Below are 15,247 nucleotides of genomic sequence, written 5' to 3'. Positions count from 1 at the left end.
CCCCCCCCCCGCCCCCCGCACCCTACCTCATCCCATCTCATCCCAACCACTCCATCCCCAGGACTGCTGCTGAATGCTACTGAGTGTCACAGGAGCTCTCAGCTGCGTCCCCACTCTAGTGTTCTCAGACGAATGTCCTGCTCCCAGGAGCAGGTGGTGTTCAGAGTCTGCTGTATGTAGTAGGTAGAAAGGCCTGGTCTACTCGGCTCAATTTGGGACACTCTGCAGGGTTGTCTAGCTACCTGCTGATGGACCCAGGCATTTGTGGGGACTTCAATGCAGCCCCCTTTCTCCCCCTGTCTAATCTTGATTCCTCTACTCCCTCAAGTTGTTAATGCTGAGAGAACTAAGCAAAAACAAGCAAACAAAAACACCTAAGTGCAGATTCTGGTTTTAAAGTCTGTTTCTCAGAAAAGGACCCTCCTGCCCCAGACAGAAGCAACAACGTCAGATTTTATTTTAGCAACATCACCCCAATAGTACTGTAAAGGACTCTAATAAAGGACTATAATCTTTTGTCCAAAAAAGCACAGTGGACACCTCCTATGAGCCTGTCACTGTCATAGGTATGGGAAATATTGAGAGGGAGCCTGAAAGTAAAATCACCAGTAACTGCTGTGGTCTGAACAAGAAATGAGGGTAATCTGCATTGATGGGATGAAGGTGTTAGTAGAGAGAAGTCATTCAGGAGTTGTAATCAACAGGGCTAGGGACAGAATGGACTAAGTTGGGTATAAGGAGCCACACAAGGTGAGTCCCAGCTTTCTAGCTTAGGCATCTGGAATCCATGTCAAGAGGCTGTCCTTCTCACATGTCCTTCAAATACCTGAAGATCTGAATGCCAAAAGACCATTAAAATATTTTTGGTAATAGAAGAATAACTACGAAACACTTTTGAGGGATAATTTTTAAGATAGTTTCCCTTTAAATTGTGAGTATGGTCCTGCAGTGGCCACAGGGCTCAGCTCTGCTGGCATGTGCACAGATTTGCCTTGTCTCTTTTGAGGGCCCATGATAAATAACATGGGCATCCTGCTATGTGTTCTCAGTCATTACTTGTTGAATAAAGAAAGAAGAAATGATTGCCTGTGACCAAGGATTTTATTATGGAAGAGTGAGGAGGTCAGCTGAAACAAGACTAGGCATCTTTTTCATGTTGGAACTACCCTCTGGCTAGTCAATAGGCACTTTTTTTTCCTATCTCTTGCTCACTTTTTTTTTCCTTTAATTTTTATTGTTGGTTGTTCAAAACATTACATAGTTCTTGACATATCATATTTCACACTTTGATTCAAGTGGGTTATGAACTCCCCTTTTTACCCCGTATACAGATTGCAGCATCACATCGGTTACACATCCACTGTTTTACATATTGCTATACTAGTGCCTGTTGTATTCTGCTGCCTTTCCTATCCTCTACTATCCCCCATCCCCTCCCCTCCCAGCTTCTCTCTCTGCCCCCTCTACTGTCATTCATTTCTCCCCCTTGTTTTTTTTCCCCTTTCCCCTCACTTCCTCTTGTATGTAATTTTGTATAACCCTGAGGGTCTCCTTCCATTTTCATGCAATTTCCCTTCTCTTTCCTTTTCCCTCCCACCTCTCACCCCTGTTTAATGTTAATCTTCTTCTCATGCTCTTCCTCCCAACTCTGTTCTTAGTTACTCTCCTTATATCAAAGAAAACATTTGGCATTTGTTTTTTTAGGGATTGGCTAGCTTCACTTAGCATAATCTGTTCTAATGCCATCCATTTCCCTGCAAATTCTATGATTTTGTCATTTTTTAATGCAGAGTAATACTCCATTGTGTATAAATGCCACATTTTTTTTTATCCATTCATCCATTGAAGGNTTTGTTCCCAGGGTGTAGGCTCCCCATTTACCTCTCTTATTGTTTCTTTTGCTGAGAAAAAACTTTTTAGTTTGAGTAAGTCCCATTTGTTGATTCTAGTTATTAACTCTTGTGCTATGGTTGTCCTATTGAGGAATTTGGAGCCCGACCCCACAGTATGTAGATCGTAGCCAACTTTTTCTTGTATCAGATGCCGTGTCTCTGATTTGATATCAAGCTCCTTGATCCATTTTGAGTTAACTTTTGTGCATGGCGAGAGAAAGGGATTCAGTTTCATTTTGTTGCATATGGATTTCCAGTTTTCCCAGCACCATTTGTTGAAGATGCTATCCTTCCTCCATTGCATGCTTTTAGCCCCTTTATCAAATATAAGATAGTTGTAGTTTTGTGGATTGGTTTCTGTGTCCTCTATTCTGTACCATTGGTCCACCCGCCTGTTTTGGTACCAGTACCATGCTGTTTTTGTTACTATTGCTCTGTAGTATAGTTTGAGGTTTGGTATCGCTATACCGCCTGATTCACACTTCCTGCTTAGAGTTGTTTTTGCTATTCTGGGTCTTTTATTTTTCCATATGAATTTCATAATTGCTTTATCTATTTCTACAAGAAATGCCTTTGGATTTTGATTGGCACTGCATTAAACCTATAGAGAACCACTTTTTACAGGGTTGACCAATGGAGAGCTCAAACTTCTTTTACTCTCTCATCTTTCTGGTATGCATTTAAAAATCATGTTTCTAGATTCTGCCATGAGAATGATTCTGGTAAGAAATGCTGCCAGAAGTCCAGCTACAGCTTACTAACAGGGAGTGTCCACCAGCAACTTAATGAGAAAACAGTAGAATCTACCCAGACCAGCAGAACTGAGGGTCTGCATCCACTAGACCAGGCATTCCTAGTTCTGCAGAAGATTTCTCTATATAATAGGCTTTGCATGTAACCTCTGGAAAGCCGGCTGTTGGGGCTGAGATTGCCTAATCTAGCTGTGGTCTGGAGTGAGCAGGCAGCCCAGGTTTGGGCCACTGAGACCTGGAATTCTCTATTTCATTGATATAGAGTCTTCCTGTTCTAATATATTCTGGATGAACACAGAAATATTGTATCGAGTGGTAAAGAAAAAAACTTGCTTTGCTAATGCATCAGCAGATCTTATTAGTTCTAATCTTAAATTTAAAAACTTCTCATTGTACCTACTATCACTGTCCTGCTCCAAGCTGCCTTCAGATCTTCCCTGATATATTGTGGTGCCCTCCTGGCTGATCTCTCGTTTCTTATCTGGCCTTGCTTCAATCTGGTCTCATGCCAGAAGCCAGAGTGATTCTGTTGGGAAACAGGGATGGTCATATTACCCTTCTGCCTACAATCTCCAGTAGACTTCTCATCTCACTTCAATAGAATGAAAATATTCCAATTCTCCTTCTACCTTTGCAGCACTGTCCCCTAATCCTCTGTTCATACCACTTTCACCTGCTTCTATTCTGGATACTGTGGCATCTTGCTCTAGGTTCTTGCCCAGCTGCTTCTTCTGTCTTGATTGCTTTTCTTGCAGTGCAACTCATCAACACAGCTTCCTCCCTTCTCTCATGCTTATGTTCAAACTCCAGTTCCTAAGCAGCCCATACTCCATGACCTCATTGTCCATCTCTTTTCCCTGATTTACTTTTCTCCTTTTTGCTTCTACGATTTACATATTTTACTTATTGGTCTGTTTCCTCCATGACTGTAAAATGTGAGCTCCATGAAGGTAGGCATCTTTTGTGCCTTGTTGACTCCTGTATCACCGAGTCTTGGAATAGAGAATGGCACATAGTAGGTACTCAAAAAGTATTTGTTGGATGAATGAATGGCAGCCATGCCTCAGAGAATCACTCGCTACGGCCAGGAGATTGGGGGAAAGCTTCATGATCTGTGGTGACTGTTTCTGTATTGTTGTATCACTTTTTGGACAGGTGCTTTAAGTAAATGGCATCCTTGATTTCTAGTTGATGTGAGATGCTCACTGTCAGAACTGTCACTACACTCATAGACCAAAGAAACCCTGGCCTCCAGAACTAAATTGCTTGGGAAAACACAGGAACGATAGGTTCTATAAGGGTGATGTAGATCCCTGTGAATGTTGCCAATATTTTTCCAGCTTTCTCTCAGCTTCTATTAGTAGTTTTGTTCTAAACAAAGTGGGTTGAAACAGTAGAAATTTACTGTGTCATTGTCCTGGAGGCTAGAAGTCTAAAGTCAAAGCATTGACAGGGTCATGCACTTTCTGAAGGGAGAATTCTTTCCTGTTCTCGAAACTCTTCTAGTTTCTGTTATTTGCTGGCAACCTTTGGCTAATAGAGGCATCGCCTCCAGTCACATCTCTTCTAGGTGGAAGAAACATCTTCTGGAAGCTCATAGGCTCACATTTCATAGTTATAACATTAGAGGAGGACAGATAAAAGTTTTTCTATAGTCTCAGGTTGAAAGACTGAGGAGGAGGGGTGATAGTTGGCTTTATTTGACTCGGGCATCCATCTCTGAACTAATTGGTTTCATTGATGGGGTGGAGCATGAGAAAAATTGGCTGTGGTTGGGTGGGTGAAGAGGAGAAAACAATAGATGTTGACTAATTAATGACTTTCTGAGTAAAATTTTACATTTAACCATATACTAATCCAGAAATATATGTGTCAGGCATCATGCATTAAAATAATTTGTCTTTTAGGGCACTTCATATCACAACTCTGAGACAAGGTACTAAGCTTGCATTCTCAGTTGCTTGTGGCTGACATCATTGCTTCATTTTGTATTAGCCAACCTGTTCAAGTGGACAGTTACTAACAGTAACAAGAAGTAAGTTTTCTTGAAATCTCATAAGAGCAAGTGCTTAAACTTGTATAAAACTTGGTTAATCCTCAAAACTGCACTGGGAGGCATATAATGTTAGCTTCCTTTTATAGAAGAGAAAACCAAGTCACACAGACATTAAATGACTTACCCAAGATTACACAGCCTGGAAGATGCAGAGTTGGGGTTTGAATCCAGCAGTCTAGCCATCAAGCTGTACTCTTACCTTCCTCACAAACCTACCCCACTTAGGATCTGAGAGTTAAAACCTGGCCTACTCCAAGTTTCATGCTGAATAATACAGTCCTTTATCTCTTTTTGGAGGGGTTTAGGGGGGATTGAACTCAGGGGCACATGACCATTGAGCCACATCCCCAGTTCTATTTTGTATTTTATTTAGAGACAGGGTTTACTGAGTTACTGAGCACCTCACTTTTTGCTGAGGCTGGCTTTGAACTCTTTCTTGATCCTCCTGTCTCAGCCTCCTGAACTGCCAGGACTACCGGTGTGTGACACAGCACCTGACCTCATTTATCTTTTAACATGAAACTCCTAGTAGTAACTGTGATGAAATATAAAGGCAGTTAATAAATACGTGGAACAGAGTATTAGGTAAGGGCAAGGAAGAAACTTCATAAGGAGGTCTCCCATTGATGACTAATCCATCATCTCTCAATAGACTACCCTGGCCATGTTAAAGACATTCCCCCCCACCCCTTTGAGGGCTGGATGACAGAAGTGGCTTAAAATGAGGGTGTATGTAGTTTGAAAAACACTGTTCAATGCCAGAACACATTCAGCCTGCTCAACACTTGGAAGAGGCACTGTGGGACCAGAATGCCAGAAGAAACAGGAATTCACAGTTCCCAGCTTATATTTATGTTGGAGCATCTGTCATGCCAAACATTTGTGGTGAATTGTGTAAGTGCAATACATTTCTACTGTATCATGCATGTGTGTGTTGTTGGCAACTGTAACTATAAAAGGAGATACCACCATCTTTTGTATTTAAAAATAACAGCTTAGGGCTTGGAGATACATGAGTGCTTATTACAATGAAAGAAACTAAATGCAAATGGATTTAAGGGCAATTTAATTTAGAGAACAGAAATTCAGTATAATGTATGTAACCAGTCTGGACATGTTTTAAAAAGGTTAGATGCCACTTTATCACCTGTCAAATTGGCACATATTTTTTAAAATGACAAAATCATTTTTTATGAGGACGAAATGGAATGGATATTCTTGTAAACTGATCACCGGAATATAAACTGGCATCAACTTAAACATTTGACATTTGGGTGAGTGTGCATGTGTCTCAGAGTGGTTTTCAGACTCTGATCCTGCAATTCCATTACTAAGAATTTATCCCAAGATTTGCATTCAAGAGACTTCACTGCAGCCTGCTAACAGCAGAAAAATACAAATAGCTAAAATACATTCCATTTGCAAAGTTAAATATTATTTTTTCAATGTATTCTGATGATCCAAGAAACACAATATAGTAATAAAAGACAATAAATTCTTTTAGGTAGATGTCATATTGGAGTCATGTTTGTCTGTATCTGGAATTATAGGTGATTTTTATCTTCAGAATTTAAAAATTATATTCTTTGCTCCCTTAAGTTTTCAAATGGAGGAATAAAATATATTTAAGATGTTTAAAGTATAGATTTTAAATGTCCAGCACAAAAACTATATATATACACACATCCTGCTGAAGTTTTGTGCATCATATAAATATGGAATGCAGACTGTATTGTGTCTGGCATAATTTGTACAACCTAATCTTCATGAGATTCAAGTATTTTTGCATGGATTGCTCAGTAAGTTTTGCAATTATTATTATTTTTGGGGGTAGAAGTACTGGGGATTGAACCCAGAGGTGTGTAATCACTGATCTATATCCCCAGCTGGTTTCATATTTTTATTTTGAGACAGAATTTCACTAAGTTGCTTAGGGCCTTGCTAAATTACTGAGGCTGGCCTTGAACTTGCAATTCTTCTGAGACTAGAAATGTGCATAACCATACCCAGTTCATTTTTTTCATCTTTCTTGCTCTGATATGTTTCATTGAATGAATATACCCCTATGCATTTATCCATATTCCTGCTAACAGAAATTCTTACACATACCTTCAGATCAACAAATGCCCTTCTTTCCCTGTAACACAGCTAGGAAAAGTATTACTAGGTTGTAGAGTTGGTGTGTATATTTGACTTAGATGTTTCCACTTTTCTTTAGCTAGTCTAGCTTCCTTTATCAGGAGAGTGATCACCACCCTAAGCCAATCTCTTACTTTCATGTTATTTGTTTATCATGACTCACTGAAGAATATCTGGACCAATCTTCACCTTTTGGTGTTTTTCTCCAAAAACTTGTCACAGCAACACACTCCACCAAAATCACACTCATGAATTTCTGTTCATTTCTGCTTCTCTATTCTGAGAATCCAGTGCAGAAATGACTCCAATAACTTCAGATTTACTTTTGTTTGAGTTTTGGCACTAATTCATTTACTTTAGAATCCAAATCTATTGGAAAAAAACTCGAGAGTCTTGTCTCTTAAAAAACTTTTATTAGGTGTTGCTAGATGACGTTGCACGATGTATCGCACACATCCTGTAGTAAATGGCACTCACAGTAATCCACACGACAGCTCATACAGTGACAGTCACAGCTGATTCCCCTTATAGTTTTCATCCATGTAGAGTGAGCATCATTAGATTTTTCCATGAGATCTGATCTCAGACTCAAGATTACCCTCCCATCTTAAAATAACCAACCAAAAATAATTAAAAAAAAAAACAAAAACAAAAACAAATAAAAGCCCAGCCACAACAAAAGGCTATAGGGAAATTACCAAAAGTCTATAATTAGATTCTACAAGAATATCACAAGGTATTCATCTTTTCAAAGATGTGTCCCTAAAATTTATATGATCTGACACTTGGGTTGCTTTTACCACCAGCAGCAAGTGAGATAGTACTTCTATAAAGGAGCAGTACACTGACACATATCCACTGAAAATTCTTGAGGTAATAGATTTTTTAATTTCACTGTTTAAAAAAAAAATCTGCTAATTTCCAGGTCCTGTCCAGCAGGACCTATCTGTTGGATAGGAAGATTCTTTTCTATTTTTTTCTTTGTCAAATATTTACACATATTTGCATATACAACCTGTGTCTTTGTCTTTTCTAAACACATAGTTTATTTTATTCATTCATCATACATTCATCAGGAAAAGCTGAATTACATACTATGGTACATAAAGAATACAACAAAACCAGCATTTTGTATAAAGCAAAACAAAAGACATAGACCAAGAAGAGCAAAATAATATATTAAACATAATAGCTTGATGTCGATAAAGCCCACAGTGAATGAACAGCAACATGAATTTGTGAATCTCATGGTTATCCAACATCTGTATGGAAATTTATTACTAATAAAATATCTCCGAAGACACTTTGTAGAGAAATGATCAAATTCCTGAAGTAGCATATACTTTGTTTTATTTTTAATGCTTTTGTCCTAGTTTGAGCTATAGATTTACCTGACAGTCATTCCAATTCCTGTTTTAAACTTAATTAGTATTCTTTTTTGTGGTTTAAAATACACTTCAAGTTTAATGGCTTGAATTTCTGGTACTTAATATTCATTTCATACTTTCTTTTAAAAATGAACAATGAGTTTAAGAAAAATGCAATGGCTAATTTGCTGTTCTAGAGATAATACAGTAGATTATGGTAGCAAATACAGGCTATATACATCCCTAAAGAGATACTATCTCATTAGCACTTTTTAAATAAAGGGACCAAAGAACACTCACAAAAAAATAGATATGGCTCTTTAGATAAGAAATAAAGTCAAGTGAAAAAAAATAAGGCACTAATAACATATATAAATGTTATATACCCATCACACAAAGCACCATATGGAAGGTTAAAGGGACTATACATTAGTGCTATTGAAAAAAAGGAATTAGCCCAATTTCCCTGGCTTTTCTTCACCCAGTTTCCTCCTTTCTTTTCTGTAATCAGTGTAGACACACTAAGGTGGTGAGAAAATTATATACTATGCAAAATTAATGGAACCAACAGCACAAAATAATCATTTGGAAATAAGTTGATTGCTCTAGCAATGTAAGAAATTTTTCCTTTTAAATTATCCTTATTTTCCAATATTTTTAGCTCAGTAGAATTTGCTTTCTCCTTTCTAATTTATTTTCAAGGATTTCTACATAAGAATATTGTCCATTTGCTTATTTTATTTTTACCTGTCTTTTTCCTAAAATACATTCAAAAATTTTTTCCAAATAGTTTTATGAATACCAAACTTAGTAGTATAACTAATGAAAATCAGAAACAGTTAATAATTAAAGAAACATTTTTTCAATCAGGCTCATTTTAAACATAAATATATTATGACATATTTTCAGAAAATGACTACAAATTTCAAAGAAAACTTTAAGCAATATAATAAAAAGGATAAAATCTGGTACAAGCTACTACTGGAAGTCACTCACCTTAAATTTAAAAATTTTCATTTGATACTGTTAATGAGAATATAACTAAAATGAAATATATTCTGATATTTAAATAGGAGATGCAAATTAGTTTTTAGAACTTCAATTTCTGAATATACAGGAATAACAAATTAAAAACCCCAATGTTTCTTTTTAGCATTTTATACTCTTCATAAAAAAGGAAAATGTGAATTATGTACTTGTCCTACAGTTTTGCTATACATCTATATTAATAGATATGAATATATCTGTTTCATAAAAATGTTTGTTTAAAATAGAAACAAAACAATTCTCATGGCTTCTTAATAAATAATATTAACATAGTCACATTTTAATGTTGCAGTTTTTGTGTTTCTTCTACACAAAATTATTTCTGTGGCCTTATGAAGTTGAATTATTATTATATGTTCATAACTGCTTTCTGAAGCAATAAGATTGTCAATTAAATTTCACATTAAAAACCTGTAACAGATTGTCCTTAATAAGGTAAATGGTAATATATATAAATCAATTACTGTTTTAAGTTTCATATGAAATATAAGTTTTGTCTATTTTTAAAAATATTATCTATAGATTAATTGTGATGAAAATGATCAAATAATAAAAGTAAGCTATTGAGGGGAATTTTTAAAAAAATGGAATATGGAATTTCAAAAAGAGGGGTCTTTAGAAAATAGTCAGCTGATAAAAAATCATGATACTTGATCAAAAATTTCTTTAGAAAGATAAAGCATGCTAATTTATATATTGAAAAATTTAGATTGTGTATGTCAGATATTTAGATACTATTTCCTTGAAATAAACAAAATATAATTGAATATAGAGGAAGTAAGATGTTAACAAATAGCAGTTTTTAAAAATTATTTTGACTGGATTATTTTGAGAATATTTCCCTAGCTGGGCATGATAGGAAGATCTCCCAAATTTGCAGAGAACTGATGACTGAGAGAACACATGCCAGCTACAAGGAAGAACATGATTTCCATAATTTCTGGGGCCATTTACAACTAACTTTGACTCTCCCTTGAATTTTTTTTTGTTATGTACTAAACCTATATGAAATACAGTTTGAGTGTGGCTTATGTCTATGAAAAAGTTGAACATTTGCAATGACAAATGGTTTCTAAACCATTCATTAAAGGTCATCTATTTTGGAGTATCAAAAATCTAATAATGTTCACAGTATGAATCAATGTTTGAGTCTTACAGACAAATGCTGCACTATATAAATCCCCCACAAGTCCAAGCTGGAGGCCCTTTGGTTGAAACAAAGACCAATGGCCATAACTTTAACCATAACCTGTTTTGGATGAAGGATAAATGACTTGGGTTCAGGTTGGATGAATGTCTACACATACTTTCTAGCCAACTGATGTGCAAAGACAATGCTGATCTTAGGATAATGTAAAACAATTTTTGAGGCTTTGTTCTAGAGTATTATTAAGCTTTCTGGTCCAACTAATCTCTTCTCATTTGTTTGATTTACTTTTTGGCAGAGAGCTAGGTGGAAGTTCTTCAACTTCATCAAGAGGTGGGAAGAGTGTCCCAGGCACTCCTGGATATATTTCAATTTACGGATAAAATTAAGCAATATAAATTATGCTCATTACCAGAGTTAAACTGTATAGACTTTTAAGAGTAGAATTTTTATTTCATCAGAGTGAAATGAGTTAGAGGTGAGAGAATTTATTCAATACTTGGTCATCAGGGAAGGTAACTGCTGAGGCAAAAAGCGAGATTAATCAGGAAATCTAAGAGATAGGTGATGTTTGAAATAGATGGGTATCACTGCCCAGTCAGGTAAGAAAGTCATGTAATTATTCATGATGGAACAGTGAAAGAAATGTGGCACATGATTGAAAACAAAGAAATATTTTCTATGTTAATGAGTCTGCATAATCTAAGTGATGTGTAAGAGTTAAAACTAATAAAAATCCTTTTATAGGTATAAGAAAATGGCAAAAAGTGTGGGATAGTGACAATGTCTTGTGTATTTTTAAAAAATAATTTACCATATTTTAAAATTTAGGTCCATATAGTTACTCTTAAAAATGTCACTTCTTTAGTCAAAAGGAAAAATAAAGAATATCGTTTCTAGTATGCATAATTACATGCTTCTATAATTGGCAATATGTATAGGGGACCGTAGGGTAGGTGGTAGGTTCAGGTTTTAGCTAATGCTCCAAACAGACAATTATAATAGTCTCACACTACTGTGACTCTGTTTATTGGATCTGGGACCTCACAACTTGTGACACACAAAGGCTCTATACAATACTTTGTTATGAAATGAGTATTAGTTCTAACCTCAACACCAGGAGTTCCATTGAATTTTCCTTTTAAAGATTATTATCATTGATTTGCATTCAAAGAGTAACATTTCACAATCTTAAATATTTCCTAAGTAATGTAGTGTGTGTGTGTGTGTGTATAAAATGTGATTTTACAACCTGGTTTCCATAATAGGAGAAAAATGTCATAATTAAATTAGGAGTTTGAAAAACAAAATGTGTTCAAATTGTTTTGATCTACCATGTTTTTAGTCAGGGATACTTCTTTCATAGAATACATGGACTATGCATATATATTTAAAAAATTCAGTAAAAATTCACTTAACATTTTAAGCAAATGTTCCAACTAGGTTATTATATAACATTTATTAAATATTATTTGCTATATTTGAGCTCTAAACATAGCAGAATTTTTGAAAATTTCCAGGTTTACTATAAAGAAACTGCTACATTTTTTCAGGTTTTATATTTTTACTTGTTTTAGATGTTTATCTTCTGATTCTACACAAATTTAAAGAAATGACAGGTTTGCTAACATTGGTATTCTACTCTATCCATTGAAACATCTACATTAGTTGCTTTAACTTTGTCATTAAGTTATTTAAATGGCACAAGTATTTAAAGTGCATAATGGACTTTTAAGGCTATATTTATAACCAATTAACACAAAACAATAAAGCTAACCACAGGGAAAAAATTATTTTCTATAGTTGGAATAGATTTCAATCACAAATATGGTTGGATAAGCATATGACCCATTGAAAAGATTCACATTAAGGCCTATGCATATGTAGCTTCCTTGTAAAATCTACGATGGCTTTTGATGTGAATTTTCTTTTCTTTTCTGTTTTTTGTACTAATGTGATTTAGGCCACTACATTTTTTTTTCATCAGTATAAATTTAATAGGCAGCATAAAAGTCTAATGTTAAAAACAACTGCATTTGTTTAACAAAGGAGAATTCATTTAACACGGGATGTCTTGTCGATCGATGCCTTCCAGTGTGACAAAGGTCAGTCAGAAATGCTGATGCTCTGCACAGGCCAGAGAACTTTTCACCTCTTCTGTTTCTTCTCGTTTCTTTTGGCAAAGAGGAGTAGTTAAAATAGCAGAGGTGTAAATGTATGACATGTCAAGATCATTGTATTGTCTTGAGCAACTAATAAAAAAAAATAGCAGAGGTGTGGAGGAAAACAAGGTTGGAAAAGGTAAAGGAACTGAAAAAGACTGCAGCAGTTTACAGGTATTTTATGGGAGCAATGGGTCTTATATTTGGGTGGTGGAATTGAAAAACAGAGTCTCGAGAGGGCCTGGAGGCTCATGAGATGGTGTCACAGAGCAAGGAGTTTCCTGATAGGCACCACTGAATCTTGATCCCACAGCAGAGAAAGTACAATTGAAGATATCATGTTGTAACCAGACTGGTGTTTAATTACCTCGTATCATTTTTCCTGTCTGTTCTAGTCTTAGGACACAATAGCACCTATCACTAAATCACGGTGGTGGCAATAGGAGGTTGCTTGTACCAGGGGTTGGCCTCTTTCCTCTTCCTACTCCACGTACAGAAATCTCTAGGGCACTGTTGTGATTCATTGTAAAGTGAGAGTTCCCTGTTATTCTATGATTTATTCTCATTCCACCAAACCTTACATAATGTAATTTATTTTTCTATGGATTATTGTGGGCATTTGTAATTACTGACATACTGTTTTCTACTTTTCACATGGAATAATTAAATTTCTCTGTGAAATCACGTGCATAAATATAGATAGTGTTTAAAAAAAACGTGACAAACATCATCAGTTTGGTTTGAATATTTCATTTAAATCTCTCAAGTTTAAACCAGGCAATTCAAAAATCTTTCTCACGTTATGTGACAGACAGTTCATCACATTTTATTATTATTATTGGAAAAAGATTAATTTTCACTAAGTTTTGGTAAGGCAATTATTTGGCTAATCAAGCAGGGAAGAAATTATCGTTCAAAAGATGTTTTCTTTAAAAATTCTGCACTCCTGGTTAATATTTCTTTTACTCAAAAAATTTTTCAAATACATTATTTCTCATTTCCTGAAAATGCATTGAAATTTTTATTATAAATATCCTATAAAAATCAAAATTTAAAACTATGGAAATGTTCATGCATGATGACAAAAATATATGCCAAAGGATTTTCACTAATGCTTTGTAACAGGGAAGTAGAAACAATCTTGATGTCCATTCAATAGGAAACTAATTCAATTAAAGTATAGCCCCACAATGGATTATGTAGTAATTTATAAAAGAATGAGGTAAATATATGTGTGTGTGTGTGTGTGTGTGTGTGTGTGTGTGTATATATATATATATATATATATATATATATATATATATATATAAACTCTTATGGAAAGATATCTACCAATATATAATAAAATGAAAAAGTCACAGCAAAGAAATAATATTATTATTCTATTTATATAAAATACATGCATGCACATGTATACACACACACACACACACACACACACACACACACACTCATACACCCCTCCCCACACGGTTATTTGTAAATTTGTAGAAAGTGTCTTGAAGGACACATACCAAAGCATTAACAGTGGTTACCCCTTGTAAATTAGGGTGTGGTAAGCAGAGGAATTTGTGTTTTATAATTCTATATGATTTGATTTTTAAAGGAGAATATATTAAATTTATAATAAAAACATATAAAAATGTCCAGCCTTTGATAGAAAGATACTTATTTAATGTGCACACTTCTTTTTCTAAAGTAGTTTTCAGAATTTATTGTAAAGATTACTACTATTGTTTTACCTTCAAAGTTGGCACTGACATATAAAGAATCCTTTTTATTTTCTTCTTTCTGTGTAAGATTTTGAAATTTAGTTTTTAAAAAATCACAAATAATTACTTTATGTTTCAGGGAAAAGCCTAATATGTATCCACCTTTAAAGAGAAAAATGCATTCATTTATTTTAAAAATCTATGCAATAGAAAAATGAAATCCTGTGCAATACAGTGCATACTGTCTCAGCAATGAAGAAACAGCCTTCACTGATAACAGACACTACTTTGTAACTGGCATACTGGAAAGTTTTCCAAATCATATGAAAATACCTCAAAAGATAAGTTATTTAAAGAAAGGAATAAAAATCCCTGAGTAAGCCAAAGACAACAGATACAATGACCTAAGAAAATAGATGATTTATGACCAGAGAATATATTTTTCAACTATTTGGTGGATATATATATATATATATATCTCCTCTATATTTAGAATTCATCATATTCACACATTGCCAAACTGATGCCTAAGTCCTGGAAAGATGAATTTAAAAAACTTGAGCACTTTTATGTCAGAGCCATGTATTTGGGCTAGAGAGTCTCCTTCTCCCTAACTAATACTAGAGCACCTAAAACAGACACTCAATAAATACCTGTCAAATGGTTGGATGGGTGAATGGAAAGATGAATTTGTGAAACTAGAGCATCACTTTTTCTTGTCTCATGTTATGCTTTAAGATACACTACTCTAGAATCACAAATGTCACAATCGCCTTCAACAGAAAATAGATGAGTCCAAAAACCCAACAGCTATTCTGAATTATTCAGAAAAAAAATGCAAGCATGCTGCCCTTTCACCCATGAGCTAAACAAAAATGGTAAAATGTCTTACACTCTGGAGCCCAATAAATACCAACCATCTATTTCAAGTTATATAAGTTTGCTGATACATAAATGCTACATCCATGGCAGA

Source organism: Marmota marmota, unplaced genomic scaffold (genome assembly GCF_001458135.2).
Source record: "Marmota marmota marmota unplaced genomic scaffold, marMar, whole genome shotgun sequence".
NCBI classification, from domain to species: domain Eukaryota; kingdom Metazoa; phylum Chordata; class Mammalia; order Rodentia; family Sciuridae; genus Marmota; species Marmota marmota.
Note: the sequence above shows the minus strand (reverse complement) of the source record.